General features: G+C 45.3%; 60 non-coding genes across 60 annotated transcripts; all 60 read right to left on the bottom strand.

The window, feature by feature from the left end:
* Positions 1 to 769: 769 nt before the first annotated feature.
* Positions 770 to 888, bottom strand: LOC137920811 (5S ribosomal RNA). The gene has a single exon (XR_011107060.1). It is a non-coding gene; the product is annotated as a 5S ribosomal RNA (ribosomal RNA).
* Positions 889 to 1,041: 153 nt separating this feature from the next.
* On the bottom strand, positions 1,042 to 1,160 carry LOC137920810 (5S ribosomal RNA). The gene has a single exon (XR_011107059.1). It is a non-coding gene; the product is annotated as a 5S ribosomal RNA (ribosomal RNA).
* Positions 1,161 to 1,314: 154 nt separating this feature from the next.
* On the bottom strand, positions 1,315 to 1,433 carry LOC137920809 (5S ribosomal RNA). The gene has a single exon (XR_011107058.1). It is a non-coding gene; the product is annotated as a 5S ribosomal RNA (ribosomal RNA).
* A 153-nt stretch (positions 1,434 to 1,586) lies between these two features.
* LOC137920629 (5S ribosomal RNA) lies at positions 1,587 to 1,705 on the bottom strand. Its single transcript, XR_011106890.1, has one exon. It is a non-coding gene; the product is annotated as a 5S ribosomal RNA (ribosomal RNA).
* Positions 1,706 to 1,858: 153 nt separating this feature from the next.
* Positions 1,859 to 1,977, bottom strand: LOC137920672 (5S ribosomal RNA). The gene has a single exon (XR_011106931.1). It is a non-coding gene; the product is annotated as a 5S ribosomal RNA (ribosomal RNA).
* A 154-nt stretch (positions 1,978 to 2,131) lies between these two features.
* LOC137920657 (5S ribosomal RNA) lies at positions 2,132 to 2,250 on the bottom strand. The gene has a single exon (XR_011106917.1). It is a non-coding gene; the product is annotated as a 5S ribosomal RNA (ribosomal RNA).
* A 154-nt stretch (positions 2,251 to 2,404) lies between these two features.
* LOC137920671 (5S ribosomal RNA) lies at positions 2,405 to 2,523 on the bottom strand. Its single transcript, XR_011106930.1, has one exon. It is a non-coding gene; the product is annotated as a 5S ribosomal RNA (ribosomal RNA).
* A 154-nt stretch (positions 2,524 to 2,677) lies between these two features.
* Positions 2,678 to 2,796, bottom strand: LOC137920808 (5S ribosomal RNA). Its single transcript, XR_011107057.1, has one exon. It is a non-coding gene; the product is annotated as a 5S ribosomal RNA (ribosomal RNA).
* A 154-nt stretch (positions 2,797 to 2,950) lies between these two features.
* LOC137920806 (5S ribosomal RNA) lies at positions 2,951 to 3,069 on the bottom strand. Its single transcript, XR_011107055.1, has one exon. It is a non-coding gene; the product is annotated as a 5S ribosomal RNA (ribosomal RNA).
* Positions 3,070 to 3,223: 154 nt separating this feature from the next.
* Positions 3,224 to 3,342, bottom strand: LOC137920805 (5S ribosomal RNA). The gene has a single exon (XR_011107054.1). It is a non-coding gene; the product is annotated as a 5S ribosomal RNA (ribosomal RNA).
* A 153-nt stretch (positions 3,343 to 3,495) lies between these two features.
* LOC137920804 (5S ribosomal RNA) lies at positions 3,496 to 3,614 on the bottom strand. The gene has a single exon (XR_011107053.1). It is a non-coding gene; the product is annotated as a 5S ribosomal RNA (ribosomal RNA).
* Positions 3,615 to 3,768: 154 nt separating this feature from the next.
* LOC137920599 (5S ribosomal RNA) lies at positions 3,769 to 3,887 on the bottom strand. The gene has a single exon (XR_011106862.1). It is a non-coding gene; the product is annotated as a 5S ribosomal RNA (ribosomal RNA).
* Positions 3,888 to 4,041: 154 nt separating this feature from the next.
* LOC137920803 (5S ribosomal RNA) lies at positions 4,042 to 4,160 on the bottom strand. The gene has a single exon (XR_011107052.1). It is a non-coding gene; the product is annotated as a 5S ribosomal RNA (ribosomal RNA).
* Positions 4,161 to 4,313: 153 nt separating this feature from the next.
* On the bottom strand, positions 4,314 to 4,432 carry LOC137920801 (5S ribosomal RNA). The gene has a single exon (XR_011107051.1). It is a non-coding gene; the product is annotated as a 5S ribosomal RNA (ribosomal RNA).
* A 154-nt stretch (positions 4,433 to 4,586) lies between these two features.
* On the bottom strand, positions 4,587 to 4,705 carry LOC137920628 (5S ribosomal RNA). The gene has a single exon (XR_011106889.1). It is a non-coding gene; the product is annotated as a 5S ribosomal RNA (ribosomal RNA).
* A 153-nt stretch (positions 4,706 to 4,858) lies between these two features.
* Positions 4,859 to 4,977, bottom strand: LOC137920800 (5S ribosomal RNA). Its single transcript, XR_011107050.1, has one exon. It is a non-coding gene; the product is annotated as a 5S ribosomal RNA (ribosomal RNA).
* A 154-nt stretch (positions 4,978 to 5,131) lies between these two features.
* On the bottom strand, positions 5,132 to 5,250 carry LOC137920799 (5S ribosomal RNA). Its single transcript, XR_011107049.1, has one exon. It is a non-coding gene; the product is annotated as a 5S ribosomal RNA (ribosomal RNA).
* A 154-nt stretch (positions 5,251 to 5,404) lies between these two features.
* LOC137920798 (5S ribosomal RNA) lies at positions 5,405 to 5,523 on the bottom strand. Its single transcript, XR_011107048.1, has one exon. It is a non-coding gene; the product is annotated as a 5S ribosomal RNA (ribosomal RNA).
* Positions 5,524 to 5,676: 153 nt separating this feature from the next.
* LOC137920797 (5S ribosomal RNA) lies at positions 5,677 to 5,795 on the bottom strand. The gene has a single exon (XR_011107047.1). It is a non-coding gene; the product is annotated as a 5S ribosomal RNA (ribosomal RNA).
* A 153-nt stretch (positions 5,796 to 5,948) lies between these two features.
* On the bottom strand, positions 5,949 to 6,067 carry LOC137920796 (5S ribosomal RNA). The gene has a single exon (XR_011107046.1). It is a non-coding gene; the product is annotated as a 5S ribosomal RNA (ribosomal RNA).
* A 154-nt stretch (positions 6,068 to 6,221) lies between these two features.
* LOC137920794 (5S ribosomal RNA) lies at positions 6,222 to 6,340 on the bottom strand. Its single transcript, XR_011107044.1, has one exon. It is a non-coding gene; the product is annotated as a 5S ribosomal RNA (ribosomal RNA).
* Positions 6,341 to 6,493: 153 nt separating this feature from the next.
* Positions 6,494 to 6,612, bottom strand: LOC137920793 (5S ribosomal RNA). Its single transcript, XR_011107043.1, has one exon. It is a non-coding gene; the product is annotated as a 5S ribosomal RNA (ribosomal RNA).
* Positions 6,613 to 6,766: 154 nt separating this feature from the next.
* LOC137920792 (5S ribosomal RNA) lies at positions 6,767 to 6,885 on the bottom strand. Its single transcript, XR_011107042.1, has one exon. It is a non-coding gene; the product is annotated as a 5S ribosomal RNA (ribosomal RNA).
* Positions 6,886 to 7,038: 153 nt separating this feature from the next.
* LOC137920627 (5S ribosomal RNA) lies at positions 7,039 to 7,157 on the bottom strand. The gene has a single exon (XR_011106888.1). It is a non-coding gene; the product is annotated as a 5S ribosomal RNA (ribosomal RNA).
* A 153-nt stretch (positions 7,158 to 7,310) lies between these two features.
* Positions 7,311 to 7,429, bottom strand: LOC137920670 (5S ribosomal RNA). The gene has a single exon (XR_011106929.1). It is a non-coding gene; the product is annotated as a 5S ribosomal RNA (ribosomal RNA).
* Positions 7,430 to 7,583: 154 nt separating this feature from the next.
* Positions 7,584 to 7,702, bottom strand: LOC137920655 (5S ribosomal RNA). Its single transcript, XR_011106915.1, has one exon. It is a non-coding gene; the product is annotated as a 5S ribosomal RNA (ribosomal RNA).
* A 154-nt stretch (positions 7,703 to 7,856) lies between these two features.
* Positions 7,857 to 7,975, bottom strand: LOC137920669 (5S ribosomal RNA). The gene has a single exon (XR_011106928.1). It is a non-coding gene; the product is annotated as a 5S ribosomal RNA (ribosomal RNA).
* Positions 7,976 to 8,129: 154 nt separating this feature from the next.
* On the bottom strand, positions 8,130 to 8,248 carry LOC137920791 (5S ribosomal RNA). The gene has a single exon (XR_011107041.1). It is a non-coding gene; the product is annotated as a 5S ribosomal RNA (ribosomal RNA).
* A 154-nt stretch (positions 8,249 to 8,402) lies between these two features.
* Positions 8,403 to 8,521, bottom strand: LOC137920790 (5S ribosomal RNA). The gene has a single exon (XR_011107040.1). It is a non-coding gene; the product is annotated as a 5S ribosomal RNA (ribosomal RNA).
* A 154-nt stretch (positions 8,522 to 8,675) lies between these two features.
* On the bottom strand, positions 8,676 to 8,794 carry LOC137920789 (5S ribosomal RNA). The gene has a single exon (XR_011107039.1). It is a non-coding gene; the product is annotated as a 5S ribosomal RNA (ribosomal RNA).
* Positions 8,795 to 8,947: 153 nt separating this feature from the next.
* Positions 8,948 to 9,066, bottom strand: LOC137920788 (5S ribosomal RNA). Its single transcript, XR_011107038.1, has one exon. It is a non-coding gene; the product is annotated as a 5S ribosomal RNA (ribosomal RNA).
* Positions 9,067 to 9,220: 154 nt separating this feature from the next.
* On the bottom strand, positions 9,221 to 9,339 carry LOC137920597 (5S ribosomal RNA). The gene has a single exon (XR_011106860.1). It is a non-coding gene; the product is annotated as a 5S ribosomal RNA (ribosomal RNA).
* Positions 9,340 to 9,493: 154 nt separating this feature from the next.
* LOC137920787 (5S ribosomal RNA) lies at positions 9,494 to 9,612 on the bottom strand. Its single transcript, XR_011107037.1, has one exon. It is a non-coding gene; the product is annotated as a 5S ribosomal RNA (ribosomal RNA).
* Positions 9,613 to 9,765: 153 nt separating this feature from the next.
* LOC137920785 (5S ribosomal RNA) lies at positions 9,766 to 9,884 on the bottom strand. Its single transcript, XR_011107036.1, has one exon. It is a non-coding gene; the product is annotated as a 5S ribosomal RNA (ribosomal RNA).
* Positions 9,885 to 10,038: 154 nt separating this feature from the next.
* LOC137920626 (5S ribosomal RNA) lies at positions 10,039 to 10,157 on the bottom strand. The gene has a single exon (XR_011106887.1). It is a non-coding gene; the product is annotated as a 5S ribosomal RNA (ribosomal RNA).
* Positions 10,158 to 10,310: 153 nt separating this feature from the next.
* LOC137920784 (5S ribosomal RNA) lies at positions 10,311 to 10,429 on the bottom strand. The gene has a single exon (XR_011107035.1). It is a non-coding gene; the product is annotated as a 5S ribosomal RNA (ribosomal RNA).
* Positions 10,430 to 10,583: 154 nt separating this feature from the next.
* Positions 10,584 to 10,702, bottom strand: LOC137920782 (5S ribosomal RNA). Its single transcript, XR_011107033.1, has one exon. It is a non-coding gene; the product is annotated as a 5S ribosomal RNA (ribosomal RNA).
* Positions 10,703 to 10,856: 154 nt separating this feature from the next.
* LOC137920781 (5S ribosomal RNA) lies at positions 10,857 to 10,975 on the bottom strand. Its single transcript, XR_011107032.1, has one exon. It is a non-coding gene; the product is annotated as a 5S ribosomal RNA (ribosomal RNA).
* Positions 10,976 to 11,128: 153 nt separating this feature from the next.
* LOC137920780 (5S ribosomal RNA) lies at positions 11,129 to 11,247 on the bottom strand. Its single transcript, XR_011107031.1, has one exon. It is a non-coding gene; the product is annotated as a 5S ribosomal RNA (ribosomal RNA).
* A 154-nt stretch (positions 11,248 to 11,401) lies between these two features.
* On the bottom strand, positions 11,402 to 11,520 carry LOC137920779 (5S ribosomal RNA). The gene has a single exon (XR_011107030.1). It is a non-coding gene; the product is annotated as a 5S ribosomal RNA (ribosomal RNA).
* A 153-nt stretch (positions 11,521 to 11,673) lies between these two features.
* Positions 11,674 to 11,792, bottom strand: LOC137920778 (5S ribosomal RNA). The gene has a single exon (XR_011107029.1). It is a non-coding gene; the product is annotated as a 5S ribosomal RNA (ribosomal RNA).
* A 154-nt stretch (positions 11,793 to 11,946) lies between these two features.
* On the bottom strand, positions 11,947 to 12,065 carry LOC137920777 (5S ribosomal RNA). Its single transcript, XR_011107028.1, has one exon. It is a non-coding gene; the product is annotated as a 5S ribosomal RNA (ribosomal RNA).
* Positions 12,066 to 13,965: 1,900 nt separating this feature from the next.
* Positions 13,966 to 14,084, bottom strand: LOC137920776 (5S ribosomal RNA). The gene has a single exon (XR_011107027.1). It is a non-coding gene; the product is annotated as a 5S ribosomal RNA (ribosomal RNA).
* A 154-nt stretch (positions 14,085 to 14,238) lies between these two features.
* LOC137920775 (5S ribosomal RNA) lies at positions 14,239 to 14,357 on the bottom strand. Its single transcript, XR_011107026.1, has one exon. It is a non-coding gene; the product is annotated as a 5S ribosomal RNA (ribosomal RNA).
* A 153-nt stretch (positions 14,358 to 14,510) lies between these two features.
* On the bottom strand, positions 14,511 to 14,629 carry LOC137920774 (5S ribosomal RNA). Its single transcript, XR_011107025.1, has one exon. It is a non-coding gene; the product is annotated as a 5S ribosomal RNA (ribosomal RNA).
* Positions 14,630 to 14,783: 154 nt separating this feature from the next.
* LOC137920773 (5S ribosomal RNA) lies at positions 14,784 to 14,902 on the bottom strand. Its single transcript, XR_011107024.1, has one exon. It is a non-coding gene; the product is annotated as a 5S ribosomal RNA (ribosomal RNA).
* Positions 14,903 to 15,055: 153 nt separating this feature from the next.
* LOC137920771 (5S ribosomal RNA) lies at positions 15,056 to 15,174 on the bottom strand. The gene has a single exon (XR_011107022.1). It is a non-coding gene; the product is annotated as a 5S ribosomal RNA (ribosomal RNA).
* Positions 15,175 to 15,327: 153 nt separating this feature from the next.
* On the bottom strand, positions 15,328 to 15,446 carry LOC137920640 (5S ribosomal RNA). Its single transcript, XR_011106901.1, has one exon. It is a non-coding gene; the product is annotated as a 5S ribosomal RNA (ribosomal RNA).
* A 154-nt stretch (positions 15,447 to 15,600) lies between these two features.
* Positions 15,601 to 15,719, bottom strand: LOC137920769 (5S ribosomal RNA). Its single transcript, XR_011107021.1, has one exon. It is a non-coding gene; the product is annotated as a 5S ribosomal RNA (ribosomal RNA).
* Positions 15,720 to 15,872: 153 nt separating this feature from the next.
* LOC137920768 (5S ribosomal RNA) lies at positions 15,873 to 15,991 on the bottom strand. The gene has a single exon (XR_011107020.1). It is a non-coding gene; the product is annotated as a 5S ribosomal RNA (ribosomal RNA).
* Positions 15,992 to 16,145: 154 nt separating this feature from the next.
* Positions 16,146 to 16,264, bottom strand: LOC137920767 (5S ribosomal RNA). Its single transcript, XR_011107019.1, has one exon. It is a non-coding gene; the product is annotated as a 5S ribosomal RNA (ribosomal RNA).
* Positions 16,265 to 16,417: 153 nt separating this feature from the next.
* On the bottom strand, positions 16,418 to 16,536 carry LOC137920766 (5S ribosomal RNA). The gene has a single exon (XR_011107018.1). It is a non-coding gene; the product is annotated as a 5S ribosomal RNA (ribosomal RNA).
* A 154-nt stretch (positions 16,537 to 16,690) lies between these two features.
* LOC137920765 (5S ribosomal RNA) lies at positions 16,691 to 16,809 on the bottom strand. Its single transcript, XR_011107017.1, has one exon. It is a non-coding gene; the product is annotated as a 5S ribosomal RNA (ribosomal RNA).
* Positions 16,810 to 16,962: 153 nt separating this feature from the next.
* On the bottom strand, positions 16,963 to 17,081 carry LOC137920764 (5S ribosomal RNA). Its single transcript, XR_011107016.1, has one exon. It is a non-coding gene; the product is annotated as a 5S ribosomal RNA (ribosomal RNA).
* Positions 17,082 to 17,235: 154 nt separating this feature from the next.
* LOC137920596 (5S ribosomal RNA) lies at positions 17,236 to 17,354 on the bottom strand. Its single transcript, XR_011106859.1, has one exon. It is a non-coding gene; the product is annotated as a 5S ribosomal RNA (ribosomal RNA).
* A 154-nt stretch (positions 17,355 to 17,508) lies between these two features.
* Positions 17,509 to 17,627, bottom strand: LOC137920763 (5S ribosomal RNA). Its single transcript, XR_011107015.1, has one exon. It is a non-coding gene; the product is annotated as a 5S ribosomal RNA (ribosomal RNA).
* A 153-nt stretch (positions 17,628 to 17,780) lies between these two features.
* On the bottom strand, positions 17,781 to 17,899 carry LOC137920762 (5S ribosomal RNA). The gene has a single exon (XR_011107014.1). It is a non-coding gene; the product is annotated as a 5S ribosomal RNA (ribosomal RNA).
* A 153-nt stretch (positions 17,900 to 18,052) lies between these two features.
* LOC137920761 (5S ribosomal RNA) lies at positions 18,053 to 18,171 on the bottom strand. Its single transcript, XR_011107013.1, has one exon. It is a non-coding gene; the product is annotated as a 5S ribosomal RNA (ribosomal RNA).
* A 154-nt stretch (positions 18,172 to 18,325) lies between these two features.
* LOC137920595 (5S ribosomal RNA) lies at positions 18,326 to 18,444 on the bottom strand. The gene has a single exon (XR_011106858.1). It is a non-coding gene; the product is annotated as a 5S ribosomal RNA (ribosomal RNA).
* A 154-nt stretch (positions 18,445 to 18,598) lies between these two features.
* On the bottom strand, positions 18,599 to 18,717 carry LOC137920759 (5S ribosomal RNA). Its single transcript, XR_011107011.1, has one exon. It is a non-coding gene; the product is annotated as a 5S ribosomal RNA (ribosomal RNA).
* Between the last annotated feature and the right edge of the window lie 82 nt (positions 18,718 to 18,799).

The following is an 18,799-nucleotide window of genomic DNA, read 5'->3' as shown; positions in this document are numbered from 1 at the left end:
TCATCTTCCTCATCGCTATTGTCGCCCACAAGAATTTGAAGAATTTTATTTTTTCGAAGTTCAAAAACTCCACGTCCCTTACGAAACATATTCTGAGAAAAATATGAATAAGAAAATGATAGCATTTTGGTATATCACCAGGTCAAAAGTTAAGAAATTCCGTATAAAAGTATCCCTTTACGCCGACAGGGACATCCGTGTCCCATAATCTTTATAACGATTTATCACAGAATACAACATAAATACATTACTACTGAATATTTAGAATAACAATTTACTTAACAGGTAATGATAATTTGACACTGTAAAAACTTGAAAAGCACTTTTACAATATCAATTATTTATTCCAAACAGCAGATCATTCGCGCCAAAAGAACTCTAACGTTCCGATGACGATAAACAATAAACGGTGTTAGTTATCCTATATTGCCAGTAAAAAATAATAAAAAGGTACTTTCCAAAATATTAAAACAAAAAAATAATTTACAATGGTTACGTAAATATTTAATTAATCCATGATTTTTGCTTGGGACACCGGCGTCCCCGTGGTCGTGAAAGGGTTAACTTCGGTGATCGGACGAGAACCGGTGTATTCAACGTGGTATGGACGTTGGCGACTGATGGTCTTCGAAACGCAAACGCGAGAGGCGACATCGGAGAGAAATCTTCATTTTTTTGTTAATAATCTCCTATGAAAAATGGATGAAAGTTTACGGATTGAGAATATTGGAGCGCTAAAAAGGAACCGCCGAAAGAAAAACGCCAAAAAAGCCAACATCACGCGGTGTTCCCAGGCGGTCACCCATCCAAGTACTGACCGCGCCCGACGTTGCTTAACTTCGGTGATCGGACGAGAACCGGTGTATTCAACGTGGTATGGACGTTGGCGACTGATGGTCTTCGAAACGTAAACGCGAGAGGCGACATCGGAGAGAAATCTTCATTTTTTTGGTAATAATCTCCTATAAAAATGGATAAAACTTTATGGATTGAGAATGTTGGAGCGCTAAAAGGGAACCGCCGAAAGAAAAACGCCAAAAAAGCCAACATCACGCGGTGTTCCCAGGCGGTCACCCATCCAAGTACTGACCGCGCCCGACGTTGCTTAACTTCGGTGATCGGACGAGAACCGGTGTATTCAACGTGGTATGGACGTTGGCGACTGATGGTCTTCGAAACGCAAACGCGAGAGGCGACATCGGAGAGAAATCTTCATTTTTTTGTTAATAATCTCCTATGAAAAATGGATAAAAGTTTACGGATTGAGAATATTGGAGCGCTAAAAAGGAACCGCCGAAAGAAAAACGCCAAAAAAGCCAACATCACGCGGTGTTCCCAGGCGGTCACCCATCCAAGTACTGACCGCGCCCGACGTTGCTTAACTTCGGTGATCGGACGAGAACCGGTGTATTCAACGTGGTATGGACGTTGGCGACTGATGGTCTTCGAAACGCAAACGCGAGAGGCGACATCGGAGAGAAATCTTCATTTTTTTATTAATAATCTCCTTTGAAAAATGGATAAAAGTTTATGGATTGAGAATACAGGAGCGCTAAAAAGGAACCGCCGAAAAAAAACGCCAAAAAAGCCAACATCACGCGGTGTTCCCAGGCGGTCACCCATCCAAGTACTGACCGCGCCCGACGTTGCTTTACTTCGGTGATCGGACGAGAACCGGTGTATTCAACGTGGTATGGACGTTGGCGACAGATGGTCTTCGAAACGCAAACGCGAGAGGCGACATCGGAGAGAAATCTTCATTTTTTTGTTAATAATCTCCTATGGAAAATGGATAAAAGTTTATGGATTGAGAATACAGGAGCGCTAAAAAGGAACCGCCGAAAAAAAACGCCAAAAAAGCCAACATCACGCGGTGTTCCCAGGCGGTCACCCATCCAAGTACTGACCGCGCCCGACGTTGCTTAACTTCGGTGATCGGACGAGAACCGGTGTATTTAACGTGGTATGGACGTTGGCGACTGATGGTCTTCGAAACGCAAACGCGAGAGGCGACATCGGAGAGAAATCTTCTTTTTTTTGTTAATAATCTCCTATGGAAAATGGATAAAAGTTTACGGATTGAGAATATTGGAGCGCTAAAAAGGAACCGCCGAAAGAAAAACGCCAAAAAAGCCAACATCACGCGGTGTTCCCAGGCGGTCACCCATCCAAGTACTGACCGTGCCCGACGTTGCTTAACTTCGGTGATCGGACGAGAACCGGTGTATTCAACGTGGTATGGACGTTGGCGACTGATGGTCTTCGAAACGCAAACGCGAGAGGCGACATCGGAGAGAAATCTTCATTTTTTTGTTAATAATCTCCTATGAAAAATGGATAAAAGTTTACGGATTGAGAATATTGGAGCGCTAAAAAGGAACCGCCGAAAGAAAAACGCCAAAAAAGCCAACATCACGCGGTGTTCCCAGGCGGTCACCCATCCAAGTACTGACCGCGCCCGACGTTGCTTAACTTCGGTGATCGGACGAGAACCGGTGTATTTAACGTGGTATGGACGTTGGCGACTGATGGTCTTCGAAACGCAAACGCGAGAGGCGACATCGGAGAGAAATCTTCATTTTTTTGTTAATAATCTCCTATGAAAAATGGATAAAAGTTTACGGATTGAGAATATTGGAGCGCTAAAAAGGAACCGCCGAAAGAAAAACGCCAAAAAAGCCAACATCACGCGGTGTTCCCAGGCGGTCACCCATCCAAGTACTGACCGCGCCCGACGTTGCTTAACTTCGGTGATCGGACGAGAACCGGTGTATTCAACGTGGTATGGACGTTGGCGACTGATGGTCTTCGAAACGCAAACGCGAGAGGCGACATCGGAGAGAAATCTTCATTTTTTTGTTAATAATCTCCTATGAAAAATGGATGAAAGTTTACGGATTGAGAATATTGGAGCGCTAAAAAGGAACCGCCGAAAGAAAAACGCCAAAAAAGCCAACATCACGCGGTGTTCCCAGGCGGTCACCCATCCAAGTACTGACCGCGCCCGACGTTGCTTAACTTCGGTGATCGGACGAGAACCGGTGTATTCAACGTGGTATGGACGTTGGCGACTGATGGTCTTCGAAACGCAAACGCGAGAGTCGACATCGGAGAGAAATCTTCATTTTTTTGTTAATAATCTCCTATGAAAAATGGATAAAAGTTTACGGATTGAGAATATTGGAGTGCTAAAAAGGAACCGCCGAAAGAAAAACGCCAAAAAAGCCAACATCACGCGGTGTTCCCAGGCGGTCACCCATCCAAGTACTGACCGCGCCCGACGTTGCTTAACTTCGGTGATCGGACGAGAACCGGTGTATTCAACGTGGTATGGACGTTGGCGACTGATGGTCTTCGAAACGTAAACGCGAGAGGCGACATCGGAGAGAAATCTTCATTTTTTTGGTAATAATCTCCTATAAAAATGGATAAAACTTTATGGATTGAGAATGTTGGAGCGCTAAAAGGGAACCGCCGAAAGAAAAACGCCAAAAAAGCCAACATCACGCGGTGTTCCCAGGCGGTCACCCATCCAAGTACTGACCGCGCCCGACGTTGCTTAACTTCGGTGATCGGACGAGAACCGGTGTATTCAACGTGGTATGGACGTTGGCGACTGATGGTCTTCGAAACGCAAACGCGAGAGGCGACATCGGAGAGAAATCTTCATTTTTTTGTTAATAATCTCCTATGAAAAATGGATAAAAGTTTACGGATTGAGAATATTGGAGCGCTAAAAAGGAACCGCCGAAAGAAAAACGCCAAAAAAGCCAACATCACGCGGTGTTCCCAGGCGGTCACCCATCCAAGTACTGACCGCGCCCGACGTTGCTTATCTTCGGTGATCGGACGAGAACCGGTGTATTCAACGTGGTATGGACGTTGGCGACTGATGGTCTTCGAAACGCAAACGCGAGAGGCGACATCGGAGAGAAATCTTCATTTTTTTGTTAATAATCTCCTATGAAAAATGGATAAAAGTTTACGGATTGAGAATATTGGAGCGCTAAAAAGGAACCGCCGAAAGAAAAACGCCAAAAAAGCCAACATCACGCGGTGTTCCCAGGCGGTCACCCATCCAAGTACTGACCGCGCCCGACGTTGCTTAACTTCGGTGATCGGACGAGAACCGGTGTATTCAACGTGGTATGGACGTTGGCGACTGATGGTCTTCGAAACGCAAACGCGAGAGGCGACATCGGAGAGAAATCTTCATTTTTTTGGTAATAATCTCCTATAAAAATGGATAAAACTTTATGGATTGAGAATGTTGGAGCGCTAAAAGGGAACCGCCGAAAGAAAAACGCCAAAAAAGCCAACATCACGCGGTGTTCCCAGGCGGTCACCCATCCAAGTACTGACCGCGCCCGACGTTGCTTAACTTCGGTGATCGGACGAGAACCGGTGTATTCAACGTGGTATGGACGTTGGCGACTGATGGTCTTCGAAACGCAAACGCGAGAGGCGACATCGGAGAGAAATCTTCATTTTTTTGTTAATAATCTCCTATGAAAAATGGATAAAAGTTTACGGATTGAGAATATTGGAGAGCTAAAAAGGAACCGCCGAAAGAAAAACGCCAAAAAAGCCAACATCACGCGGTGTTCCCAGGCGGTCACCCATCCAAGTACTGACCGCGCCCGACGTTGCTTTACTTCGGTGATCGGACGAGAACCGGTGTATTCAACGTGGTATGGACGTTGGCGACAGATGGTCTTCGAAACGCAAACGCGAGAGGCGACATCGGAGAGAAATCTTTATTTTTTTGTTAATAATCTCCTATGGAAAATGGATAAAAGTTTATGGATTGAGAATACAGGAGCGCTAAAAAGGAACCGCCGAAAAAAAACGCCAAAAAAGCCAACATCACGCGGTGTTCCCAGGCGGTCACCCATCCAAGTACTGACCGCGCCCGACGTTGCTTAACTTCGGTGATCGGACGAGAACCGGTGTATTCAACGTGGTATGGACGTTGGCGACTGATGGTCTTCGAAACGCAAACGCGAGAGGCGACATCGGAGAGAAATCTTCATTTTTTTGTTAATAATCTCCTATGAAAAATGGATAAAAGTTTACGGATTGAGAATATTGGAGCGCTAAAAAGGAACCGCCGAAAGAAAAACGCCAAAAAAGCCAACATCACGCGGTGTTCCCAGGCGGTCACCCATCCAAGTACTGACCGCGCCCGACGTTGCTTAACTTCGGTGATCGGACGAGAACCGGTGTATTCAACGTGGTATGGACGTTGGCGACTGATGGTCTTCGAAACGCAAACGCGAGAGTCGACATCGGAGAGAAATCTTCATTTTTTTGTTAATAATCTCCTATGAAAAATGGATAAAAGTTTACGGATTGAGAATATTGGAGTGCTAAAAAGGAACCGCCGAAAGAAAAACGCCAAAAAAGCCAACATCACGCGGTGTTCCCAGGCGGTCACCCATCCAAGTACTGACCGCGCCCGACGTTGCTTAACTTCGGTGATCGGACGAGAACCGGTGTATTCAACGTGGTATGGACGTTGGCGACTGATGGTCTTCGAAACGTAAACGCGAGAGGCGACATCGGAGAGAAATCTTCATTTTTTTGGTAATAATCTCCTATAAAAATGGATAAAACTTTATGGATTGAGAATGTTGGAGCGCTAAAAGGGAACCGCCGAAAGAAAAACGCCAAAAAAGCCAACATCACGCGGTGTTCCCAGGCGGTCACCCATCCAAGTACTGACCGCGCCCGACGTTGCTTAACTTCGGTGATCGGACGAGAACCGGTGTATTCAACGTGGTATGGACGTTGGCGACTGATGGTCTTCGAAACGCAAACGCGAGAGGCGACATCGGAGAGAAATCTTCATTTTTTTGGTAATAATCTCCTATAAAAATGGATAAAACTTTATGGATTGAGAATGTTGGAGCGCTAAAAGGGAACCGCCGAAAGAAAAACGCCAAAAAAGCCAACATCACGCGGTGTTCCCAGGCGGTCACCCATCCAAGTACTGACCGCGCCCGACGTTGCTTAACTTCGGTGATCGGACGAGAACCGGTGTATTCAACGTGGTATGGACGTTGGCGACTGATGGTCTTCGAAACGCAAACGCGAGAGGCGACATCGGAGAGAAATCTTCATTTTTTTGTTAATAATCTCCTATGAAAAATGGATAAAAGTTTACGGATTGAGAATATTGGAGCGCTAAAAAGGAACCGCCGAAAGAAAAACGCCAAAAAAGCCAACATCACGCGGTGTTCCCAGGCGGTCACCCATCCAAGTACTGACCGCGCCCGACGTTGCTTAACTTCGGTGATCGGACGAGAACCGGTGTATTCAACGTGGTATGGACGTTGGCGACTGATGGTCTTCGAAACGTAAACGCGAGAGGCGACATCGGAGAGAAATCTTCATTTTTTTGGTAATAATCTCCTATAAAAATGGATAAAACTTTATGGATTGAGAATGTTGGAGCGCTAAAAGGGAACCGCCGAAAGAAAAACGCCAAAAAAGCCAACATCACGCGGTGTTCCCAGGCGGTCACCCATCCAAGTACTGACCGCGCCCGACGTTGCTTAACTTCGGTGATCGGACGAGAACCGGTGTATTCAACGTGGTATGGACGTTGGCGACTGATGGTCTTCGAAACGCAAACGCGAGAGGCGACATCGGAGAGAAATCTTCATTTTTTTGTTAATAATCTCCTATGAAAAATGGATAAAAGTTTACGGATTGAGAATATTGGAGCGCTAAAAAGGAACCGCCGAAAGAAAAACGCCAAAAAAGCCAACATCACGCGGTGTTCCCAGGCGGTCACCCATCCAAGTACTGACCGCGCCCGACGTTGCTTAACTTCGGTGATCGGACGAGAACCGGTGTATTCAACGTGGTATGGACGTTGGCGACTGATGGTCTTCGAAACGCAAACGCGAGAGGCGACATCGGAGAGAAATCTTCATTTTTTTATTAATAATCTCCTTTGAAAAATGGATAAAAGTTTATGGATTGAGAATACAGGAGCGCTAAAAAGGAACCGCCGAAAAAAAACGCCAAAAAAGCCAACATCACGCGGTGTTCCCAGGCGGTCACCCATCCAAGTACTGACCGCGCCCGACGTTGCTTTACTTCGGTGATCGGACGAGAACCGGTGTATTCAACGTGGTATGGACGTTGGCGACAGATGGTCTTCGAAACGCAAACGCGAGAGGCGACATCGGAGAGAAATCTTCATTTTTTTGTTAATAATCTCCTATGGAAAATGGATAAAAGTTTATGGATTGAGAATACAGGAGCGCTAAAAAGGAACCGCCGAAAAAAAACGCCAAAAAAGCCAACATCACGCGGTGTTCCCAGGCGGTCACCCATCCAAGTACTGACCGCGCCCGACGTTGCTTAACTTCGGTGATCGGACGAGAACCGGTGTATTTAACGTGGTATGGACGTTGGCGACTGATGGTCTTCGAAACGCAAACGCGAGAGGCGACATCGGAGAGAAATCTTCTTTTTTTTGTTAATAATCTCCTATGGAAAATGGATAAAAGTTTACGGATTGAGAATATTGGAGCGCTAAAAAGGAACCGCCGAAAGAAAAACGCCAAAAAAGCCAACATCACGCGGTGTTCCCAGGCGGTCACCCATCCAAGTACTGACCGTGCCCGACGTTGCTTAACTTCGGTGATCGGACGAGAACCGGTGTATTCAACGTGGTATGGACGTTGGCGACTGATGGTCTTCGAAACGCAAACGCGAGAGGCGACATCGGAGAGAAATCTTCATTTTTTTGTTAATAATCTCCTATGAAAAATGGATAAAAGTTTACGGATTGAGAATATTGGAGCGCTAAAAAGGAACCGCCGAAAGAAAAACGCCAAAAAAGCCAACATCACGCGGTGTTCCCAGGCGGTCACCCATCCAAGTACTGACCGCGCCCGACGTTGCTTAACTTCGGTGATCGGACGAGAACCGGTGTATTTAACGTGGTATGGACGTTGGCGACTGATGGTCTTCGAAACGCAAACGCGAGAGGCGACATCGGAGAGAAATCTTCATTTTTTTGTTAATAATCTCCTATGAAAAATGGATAAAAGTTTACGGATTGAGAATATTGGAGCGCTAAAAAGGAACCGCCGAAAGAAAAACGCCAAAAAAGCCAACATCACGCGGTGTTCCCAGGCGGTCACCCATCCAAGTACTGACCGCGCCCGACGTTGCTTAACTTCGGTGATCGGACGAGAACCGGTGTATTCAACGTGGTATGGACGTTGGCGACTGATGGTCTTCGAAACGCAAACGCGAGAGGCGACATCGGAGAGAAATCTTCATTTTTTTGTTAATAATCTCCTATGAAAAATGGATGAAAGTTTACGGATTGAGAATATTGGAGCGCTAAAAAGGAACCGCCGAAAGAAAAACGCCAAAAAAGCCAACATCACGCGGTGTTCCCAGGCGGTCACCCATCCAAGTACTGACCGCGCCCGACGTTGCTTAACTTCGGTGATCGGACGAGAACCGGTGTATTCAACGTGGTATGGACGTTGGCGACTGATGGTCTTCGAAACGCAAACGCGAGAGTCGACATCGGAGAGAAATCTTCATTTTTTTGTTAATAATCTCCTATGAAAAATGGATAAAAGTTTACGGATTGAGAATATTGGAGTGCTAAAAAGGAACCGCCGAAAGAAAAACGCCAAAAAAGCCAACATCACGCGGTGTTCCCAGGCGGTCACCCATCCAAGTACTGACCGCGCCCGACGTTGCTTAACTTCGGTGATCGGACGAGAACCGGTGTATTCAACGTGGTATGGACGTTGGCGACTGATGGTCTTCGAAACGTAAACGCGAGAGGCGACATCGGAGAGAAATCTTCATTTTTTTGGTAATAATCTCCTATAAAAATGGATAAAACTTTATGGATTGAGAATGTTGGAGCGCTAAAAGGGAACCGCCGAAAGAAAAACGCCAAAAAAGCCAACATCACGCGGTGTTCCCAGGCGGTCACCCATCCAAGTACTGACCGCGCCCGACGTTGCTTAACTTCGGTGATCGGACGAGAACCGGTGTATTCAACGTGGTATGGACGTTGGCGACTGATGGTCTTCGAAACGCAAACGCGAGAGGCGACATCGGAGAGAAATCTTCATTTTTTTGTTAATAATCTCCTATGAAAAATGGATAAAAGTTTACGGATTGAGAATATTGGAGCGCTAAAAAGGAACCGCCGAAAGAAAAACGCCAAAAAAGCCAACATCACGCGGTGTTCCCAGGCGGTCACCCATCCAAGTACTGACCGCGCCCGACGTTGCTTATCTTCGGTGATCGGACGAGAACCGGTGTATTCAACGTGGTATGGACGTTGGCGACTGATGGTCTTCGAAACGCAAACGCGAGAGGCGACATCGGAGAGAAATCTTCATTTTTTTGTTAATAATCTCCTATGAAAAATGGATAAAAGTTTACGGATTGAGAATATTGGAGCGCTAAAAAGGAACCGCCGAAAGAAAAACGCCAAAAAAGCCAACATCACGCGGTGTTCCCAGGCGGTCACCCATCCAAGTACTGACCGCGCCCGACGTTGCTTAACTTCGGTGATCGGACGAGAACCGGTGTATTCAACGTGGTATGGACGTTGGCGACTGATGGTCTTCGAAACGCAAACGCGAGAGGCGACATCGGAGAGAAATCTTCATTTTTTTGGTAATAATCTCCTATAAAAATGGATAAAACTTTATGGATTGAGAATGTTGGAGCGCTAAAAGGGAACCGCCGAAAGAAAAACGCCAAAAAAGCCAACATCACGCGGTGTTCCCAGGCGGTCACCCATCCAAGTACTGACCGCGCCCGACGTTGCTTAACTTCGGTGATCGGACGAGAACCGGTGTATTCAACGTGGTATGGACGTTGGCGACTGATGGTCTTCGAAACGCAAACGCGAGAGGCGACATCGGAGAGAAATCTTCATTTTTTTGTTAATAATCTCCTATGAAAAATGGATAAAAGTTTACGGATTGAGAATATTGGAGAGCTAAAAAGGAACCGCCGAAAGAAAAACGCCAAAAAAGCCAACATCACGCGGTGTTCCCAGGCGGTCACCCATCCAAGTACTGACCGCGCCCGACGTTGCTTTACTTCGGTGATCGGACGAGAACCGGTGTATTCAACGTGGTATGGACGTTGGCGACAGATGGTCTTCGAAACGCAAACGCGAGAGGCGACATCGGAGAGAAATCTTTATTTTTTTGTTAATAATCTCCTATGGAAAATGGATAAAAGTTTATGGATTGAGAATACAGGAGCGCTAAAAAGGAACCGCCGAAAAAAAACGCCAAAAAAGCCAACATCACGCGGTGTTCCCAGGCGGTCACCCATCCAAGTACTGACCGCGCCCGACGTTGCTTAACTTCGGTGATCGGACGAGAACCGGTGTATTCAACGTGGTATGGACGTTGGCGACTGATGGTCTTCGAAACGCAAACGCGAGAGGCGACATCGGAGAGAAATCTTCATTTTTTTGTTAATAATCTCCTATGAAAAATGGATAAAAGTTTACGGATTGAGAATATTGGAGCGCTAAAAAGGAACCGCCGAAAGAAAAACGCCAAAAAAGCCAACATCACGCGGTGTTCCCAGGCGGTCACCCATCCAAGTACTGACCGCGCCCGACGTTGCTTAACTTCGGTGATCGGACGAGAACCGGTGTATTCAACGTGGTATGGACGTTGGCGACTGATGGTCTTCGAAACGCAAACGCGAGAGTCGACATCGGAGAGAAATCTTCATTTTTTTGTTAATAATCTCCTATGAAAAATGGATAAAAGTTTACGGATTGAGAATATTGGAGTGCTAAAAAGGAACCGCCGAAAGAAAAACGCCAAAAAAGCCAACATCACGCGGTGTTCCCAGGCGGTCACCCATCCAAGTACTGACCGCGCCCGACGTTGCTTAACTTCGGTGATCGGACGAGAACCGGTGTATTCAACGTGGTATGGACGTTGGCGACTGATGGTCTTCGAAACGTAAACGCGAGAGGCGACATCGGAGAGAAATCTTCATTTTTTTGGTAATAATCTCCTATAAAAATGGATAAAACTTTATGGATTGAGAATGTTGGAGCGCTAAAAGGGAACCGCCGAAAGAAAAACGCCAAAAAAGCCAACATCACGCGGTGTTCCCAGGCGGTCACCCATCCAAGTACTGACCGCGCCCGACGTTGCTTAACTTCGGTGATCGGACGAGAACCGGTGTATTCAACGTGGTATGGACGTTGGCGACTGATGGTCTTCGAAACGCAAACGCGAGAGGCGACATCGGAGAGAAATCTTCATTTTTTTGTTAATAATCTCCTATGAAAAATGGATAAAAGTTTACGGATTGAGAATATTGGAGCGCTAAAAAGGAACCGCCGAAAGAAAAACGCCAAAAAAGCCAACATCACGCGGTGTTCCCAGGCGGTCACCCATCCAAGTACTGACCGCGCCCGACGTTGCTTAACTTCGGTGATCGGACGAGAACCGGTGTATTCAACGTGGTATGGACGTTGGCGACTGATGGTCTTCGAAACGCAAACGCGAGAGGCGACATCGGAGAGAAATCTTCATTTTTTTGGTAATAATCTCCTATAAAAATGGATAAAACTTTATGGATTGAGAATGTTGGAGCGCTAAAAGGGAACCGCCGAAAGAAAAACGCCAAAAAAGCCAACATCACGCGGTGTTCCCAGGCGGTCACCCATCCAAGTACTGACCGCGCCCGACGTTGCTTAACTTCGGTGATCGGACGAGAACCGGTGTATTCAACGTGGTATGGACGTTGGCGACTGATGGTCTTCGAAACGCAAACGCGAGAGGCGACATCGGAGAGAAATCTTCATTTTTTTGTTAATAATCTCCTATGAAAAATGGATAAAAGTTTACGGATTGAGAATATTGGAGCGCTAAAAAGGAACCGCCGAAAGAAAAACGCCAAAAAAGCCAACATCACGCGGTGTTCCCAGGCGGTCACCCATCCAAGTACTGACCGCGCCCGACGTTGCTTAACTTCGGTGATCGGACGAGAACCGGTGTATTCAACGTGGTATGGACGTTGGCGACCGTTCGTCTTCGATGCGCAAACACCATCTTGGTGATCTTCGAAACCGAATCCTAATTCTCTGTTATGTCTTTGTTATTTTCTTCAATATTTTTTTTTCAACGTCCACACTAAATAGATAAATCGGCGGAAATTGCATTACATAATAATGGCTACTGCTTGGTCTCAGAGATCTTTCCTTGTGAAGATTTGTACTTCATCGTCCACTCACATACAATACTTACCAGTGTATCGTATGTGCCTTTCGTTGTATAACAAATTTGAAAACTAAGTCGACATCTTCAGTATTTCCTTTGCGAAGTTAAACAATGTTTGTTACTATAATACATACTATGCCGCATGTACACGTCATAACAATGAACACATTCATAACACAGCTTTACACAAGTAGAGCCCTTTGCTACGTGCGAGCGTCATCGTGAAACTGGTACGCGCTCTACCAGCCTTATTCTTAGTTTTTAAGTTCACAGATTCTTCCGCTCCGTGAACTCAGCTCCGATGAAGCTGTCTTCGAGCTAAGAGCAATAACATCAACATAGAATAAGCATACAATGCAGTTTCATTTTTATTTTCAAGCCGTTACTATTGTTCAATTAAACTTATTATTATCTACAAAAGGTTTGGAATATATTTTGGTTGTAAGAGAGTGATCGACACATATATATATAATACGCCAATACCTCACCTTGCGTCGTAGTTAGGTTCCAAAAAAACACGACGCAAATTGAAACGCCGCAAAGTGAATTAAGATTTTCTATAGCAAACCACATAAAGATCGAAGATAGGTTCCAGGGTCACGAAAATACTACTTTTTAAAAAGAAAATTGAACAAAGTGAACATTTAAAAAACAAAAATAACATAACTCTGCCAATTAAATAAATTGTAATAATATTTACCTTTTTGATAACCAGAAACAACGCGTAAAAATTTATATTAATTTATTATTCTCTTTTAAAATAAGCACAACACACTACTTAATTAAAACTGAACTTTTAAAATTAGCAAAACAAAGTGAAAATAAAACTGTATTCAAATTGCGTTGATTTTTGGTTAGAAAGAGAATCCCCGAGTTTTGATGGCGTAATGCAATTAAAAACAAAAGTGTTGCCATCTTTTAAAAAATAAAATTAAATTAAATTAAAAAAAAACGACGCAAAGCGAAGTATTGGTGTACTCTTCAGCTTTAATGAAAGTTCTTTTCGCATCGAGTAGGCAACCTGCCCACGTTTTTTTCTTTTGTATTTATCTACGTTAAACTCGATATTATGTATAACTAGCTGATCCCGAAAATGTTGTTTTGCAAAAAAAATATTTTTAATTTTCAATTTAATAATAAGGGTTGATCGTAGAGGGGTAAAAATTTAGGGTTGTATGGTATTTATTTGGCGAAGAAGAGCGCCATCTACAGGGAAAATATTGAAATGGCAGAGTAACGACAGCGGACTCATCTAAATGCTACGAGATGGCAGTGTGATCGGCCTGAAAAAATCACCTTTTGTTACTAGAAAATAAAAACACAAAATATTAATAATTTGAATTGTTATCATAAAAAATAACCTGAACGCAATTGAAAACAATAAATAGTCAAGTAAGAAAGCGATCCTTCTTAAAGGTTTTTCCATGTATAAAGTATGATTAAGAAAATTGGTTACAGTATTTTAAAAAGATTTTGAAGGTGAAATCAACTTGGGTTTTATTTTGTGCTATAATAGTTCACATCGTGAACAAAAAAGGAGTCGTGTATCAAAATATTACAAAATTAGGCTAAGTATAAGACAGTAAAGAGCGCCAGTTTTAACAACGATAAAAATTGACGAATGACATGCAAAACAAAAGTTTATGAATTGAGAATATTGAAGCGCTAAAAGAGGGAACCGCTGAAAGAAAAACGCTAAAAAAGCCAACATCACGCGGTGTTCCCAGGCGGTCACCCATCCAAGTACTGACCGCGCCCGACGTTGCTTAACTTCGGTGATCGGACGAGAACCGGTGTATTCAACGTGGTATGGACGTTGGCGACTGATGGTCTTCGAAACGCAAACGCGAGAGGCAACATCGGAGAGAAATCTTCATTTTTTTGTTAATAATCTCCTATGAAAAATGGATAAAAGTTTACGGATTGAGAATATTGGAGCGCTAAAAAGGAACCGCCGAAAGAAAAACGCCAAAAAAGCCAACATCACGCGGTGTTCCCAGGCGGTCACCCATCCAAGTACTGACCGCGCCCGACGTTGCTTAACTTCGGTGATCGGACGAGAACCGGTGTATTCAACGTGGTATGGACGTTGGCGACTGATGGTCTTCGAAACGCAAACGCGAGAGGCGACATCGGAGAGAAATCTTCATTTTTTTATTAATAATCTCCTTTGAAAAATGGATAAAAGTTTATGGATTGAGAATACAGGAGCGCTAAAAAGGAACCGCCGAAAAAAAACGCCAAAAAAGCCAACATCACGCGGTGTTCCCAGGCGGTCACCCATCCAAGTACTGACCGCGCCCGACGTTGCTTAACTTCGGTGATCGGACGAGAACCGGTGTATTCAACGTGGTATGGACGTTGGCGACAGATGGTCTTCGAAACGCAAACGCGAGAGGCGACATCGGAGAGAAATCTTCATTTTTTTGTTAATAATCTCCTATGAAAAATGGATAAAAGTTTACGGATTGAGAATATTGGAGTGCTAAAAAGGAACCGCCGAAAGAAAAACGCCAAAAAAGCCAACATCACGCGGTGTTCCCAGGCGGTCACCCATCCAAGTACTGACCGCGCCCGACGTTGCTTAACTTCGGTGATCGGACGAGAACCGGTGTATTCAACGTGGTATGGACGTTGGCGACTGATGGTCTTCGAAACGCAAACGCGAGAGGCGACATCGGAGAGAAATCTTCATTTTTTTATTAATAATCTCCTTTGAAAAATGGATAAAAGTTTATGGATTGAGAATACAGGAGCGCTAAAAAGGAACCGCCGAAAAAAAACGCCAAAAAAGCCAACATCACGCGGTGTTCCCAGGCGGTCACCCATCCAAGTACTGACCGCGCCCGACGTTGCTTAACTTCGGTGATCGGACGAGAACCGGTGTATTCAACGTGGTATGGACGTTGGCGACTGATGGTCTTCGAAACGCAAACGCGAGAGGCGACATCGGAGAGAAATCTTCATTTTTTTGGTAATAATCTCCTATAAAAATGGATAAAACTTTATGGATTGAGAATGTTGGAGCGCTAAAAGGGAACCGCCGAAAGAAAAACGCCAAAAAAGCCAACATCACGCGTTGTTCCCAGGCGGTCACCCATCCAAGTACTGACCGCGCCCGACGTTGCTTAACTTCGGTGATCGGACGAGAACCGGTGTATTCAACGTGGTATGGACGTTGGCGACTGATGGTCTTCGAAACGCAAACGCGAGAGGCGACATCGGAGAGAAATCTTCATTTTTTTGTTAATAATCTCCTATGAAAAATGGATAAAAGTTTACGGATTGAGAATATTGGAGCGCTAAAAAGGAACCGCCGAAAGAAAAACGCCAAAAAAGCCAACATCACGCGGTGTTCCCAGGCGGTCACCCATCCAAGTACTGACCGCGCCCGACGTTGCTTAACTTCGGTGATCGGACGAGAACCGGTGTATTCAACGTGGTATGGACGTTGGCGACTGATGGTCTTCGAAACGCAAACGCGAGAGGCGACATCGGAGAGAAATCTTCATTTTTTTATTAATAATCTCCTTTGAAAAATGGATAAAAGTTTATGGATTGAGAATACAGGAGCGCTAAAAAGGAACCGCCGAAAAAAAACGCCAAAAAAGCCAACATCACGCGGTGTTCCCAGGCGGTCACCCATCCAAGTACTGACCGCGCCCGACGTTGCTTAACTTCGGTGATCGGACGAGAACCGGTGTATTCAACGTGGTATGGACGTTGGCGACAGATGGTCTTCGAAACGCAAACGCGAGAGGCGACATCGGAGAGAAATCTTCATTTTTTTGTTAATAATCTCCTATGAAAAATGGATAAAAGTTTACGGATTGAGAATATTGGAGTGCTAAAAAGGAACCGCCGAAAGAAAAACGCCAAAAAAGCCAACATCACGCGGTGTTCCCAGGCGGTCACCCATCCAAGTACTGACCGCGCCCGACGTTGCTTAACTTCGGTGATCGGACGAGAACCGGTGTATTCAACGTGGTATGGACGTTGGCGACTGATGGTCTTCGAAACGCAAACGCGAGAGGCGACATCGGAGAGAAATCTTCATTTTTTTATTAATAATCTCCTTTGAAAAATGGATAAAAGTTTATGGATTGAGAATACAGGAGCGCTAAAAAGGAACCGCCGAAAAAAAACGCCAAAAAAGCCAACATCACGCGGTGTTCCCAGGCGGTCACCCATCCAAGTACTGACCGCGCCCGACGTTGCTTAACTTCGGTGATCGGACGAGAACCGGTGTATTCAACGTGGTATGGACGTTGGCGACAGATGGTCTTCGAAACGCAAACGCGAGAGGCGACATCGGAGAGAAATCTTCATTTTTTTGTTAATAATCTCCTATGAAAAATGGATAAAAGTTTACGGATTGAGAATATTGGAGTGCTAAAAAGGAACCGCCGAAAGAAAAACGCCAAAAAAGCCAACATCACGCGGTGTTCCCAGGCGGTCACCCATCCAAGTACTGACCGCGCCCGACGTTGCTTAACTTCGGTGATCGGACGAGAACCGGTGTATTCAACGTGGTATGGACGTTGGCGACTGATGGTCTTCGAAACGTAAACGCGAGAGGCGACATCGGAGAGAAATCTTCATTTTTTTGGTAATAATCTCCTATAAAAATGGATAAAACTTTATGGATTGAGAATGTTGGAGCGCTAAAACGGAACCGTCGAAAGAAAAACGCCAAAAAAGCCAACATCACGCGGTGTTCCCAGGCGGTCACCCATCCAAGTACTGACCGCGCCCGACGTTGCTTAACTTCGGTGATCGGACGAGAACCGGTGTATTCAACGTGGTATGGACGTTGGCGACTGATGGTCTTCGAAACGCAAACGCGAGAGGCGACATCGGAGAGAAATCTTCATTTTTTTGTTAATAATCTCCTATGAAAAATGGATAAAAGTTTACGGATTGAGAATATTGGAGCGCTAAAAAGGAACCGCCGAAAGAAAAACGCCAAAAAAGCCAACATCACGCGGTGTTCCCAGGCGGTCACCCATCCAAGTACTGACCGCGCCCGACGTTGCTTATCTTCGGTGATCGGACGAGAACCGGTGTATTCAACGTGGTATGGACGTTGGCGACTGATGGTCTTCGAAACGCAAACGCGAGAGGCGACATCGGAGAGAAATCTTCATTTTTTTGTTAATAATCTCCTATGAAAAATGGATAAAAGTTTACGGATTGAGAATATTGGAGCGCTAAAAAGGAACCGCCGAAAGAAAAACGCCAAAAAAGCCAACATCACGCGGTGTTCCCAGGCGGTCACCCATCCAAGTACTGACCGCGCCCGACGTTGCTTAACTTCGGTGATCGGACGAGAACCGGTGTATTCAACGTGGTATGGACGTTGGCGACTGATGGTCTTCGAAACGCAAACGCGAGAGGCGACATCGGAGAGAAATCTTCATTTTTTTGGTAATAATCTCCTATAAAAATGGATAAAACTTTATGGATTGAGAATGTTGGAGCGCTAAAAGGGAACCGCCGAAAGAAAAACGCCAAAAAAGCCAACATCACGCGGTGTTCCCAGGCGGTCACCCATCCAAGTACTGACCGCGCCCGACGTTGCTTAACTTCGGTGATCGGACGAGAACCGGTGTATTCAACGTGGTATGGACGTTGGCGACTGATGGTCTTCGAAACGTAAACGCGAGAGGCGACATCGGAGAGAAATCTTCATTTTTTTGGTAATAATCTCCTATAAAAATGGATAAAACTTTATGGATTGAGAATGTTGGAGCGCTAAAAGGGAACCGCCGAAAGAAAAACGCCAAAAAAGCCAACATCACGCGGTGTTCCCAGGCGGTCACCCATCCAAGTACTGACCGCGCCCGACGTTGCTTAACTTCGGTGATCGGACGAGAACCGGTGTATTCAACGTGGTATGGACGTTGGCGACTGATGGTCTTCGAAACGCAAACGCGAGAGGCGACATCGGAGAGAAATCTTCATTTTTTTGTTAATAATCTCCTATGAAAAATGGATAAAAGTTTACGGATTGAGAATATTGGAGCGCTAAAAAGGAACCGCCGAAAGAAAAACGCCAAAAAAGCCAACATCACGCGGTGTTCCCAGGCGGTCACCCATCCAAGTACTGACCGCGCCCGACGTTGCTTATCTTCGGTGATCGGACGAGAACCGGTGTATTCAACGTGGTATGGACGTTGGCGACTGATGGTCTTCGAAACGCAAACGCGAGAGGCGACATCGGAGAGAAATCTTCATTTTTTTGTTAATAATCTCCTATGAAAAATGGATAAAAGTTTACGGATTGAGAATATTGGAGCGCTAAAAAGGAACCGCCGAAAGAAAAACGCCAAAAAAGCCAACATCACGCGGTGTTCCCAGGCGGTCACCCATCCAAGTACTGACCGCGCCCGACGTTGCTTAACTTCGGTGATCGGACGAGAACCGGTGTATTCAACGTGGTATGGACGTTGGCGACAGATGGTCTTCGAAACGCAAACGCGAGAGGCGACATCGGAGAGAAATCTTCATTTTTTTGTTAATAATCTCCTATGAAA

Source organism: Battus philenor, unplaced genomic scaffold (genome assembly GCF_028537555.1).
Source record: "Battus philenor isolate CCGP_79_NKW_IND1 unplaced genomic scaffold, ilBatPhil1.0.hap1 SCAF_18, whole genome shotgun sequence".
NCBI lineage: Eukaryota > Metazoa > Arthropoda > Insecta > Lepidoptera > Papilionidae > Battus > Battus philenor.
Note: the sequence above shows the minus strand (reverse complement) of the source record. Positions and strands in the feature narration are given on the sequence as shown.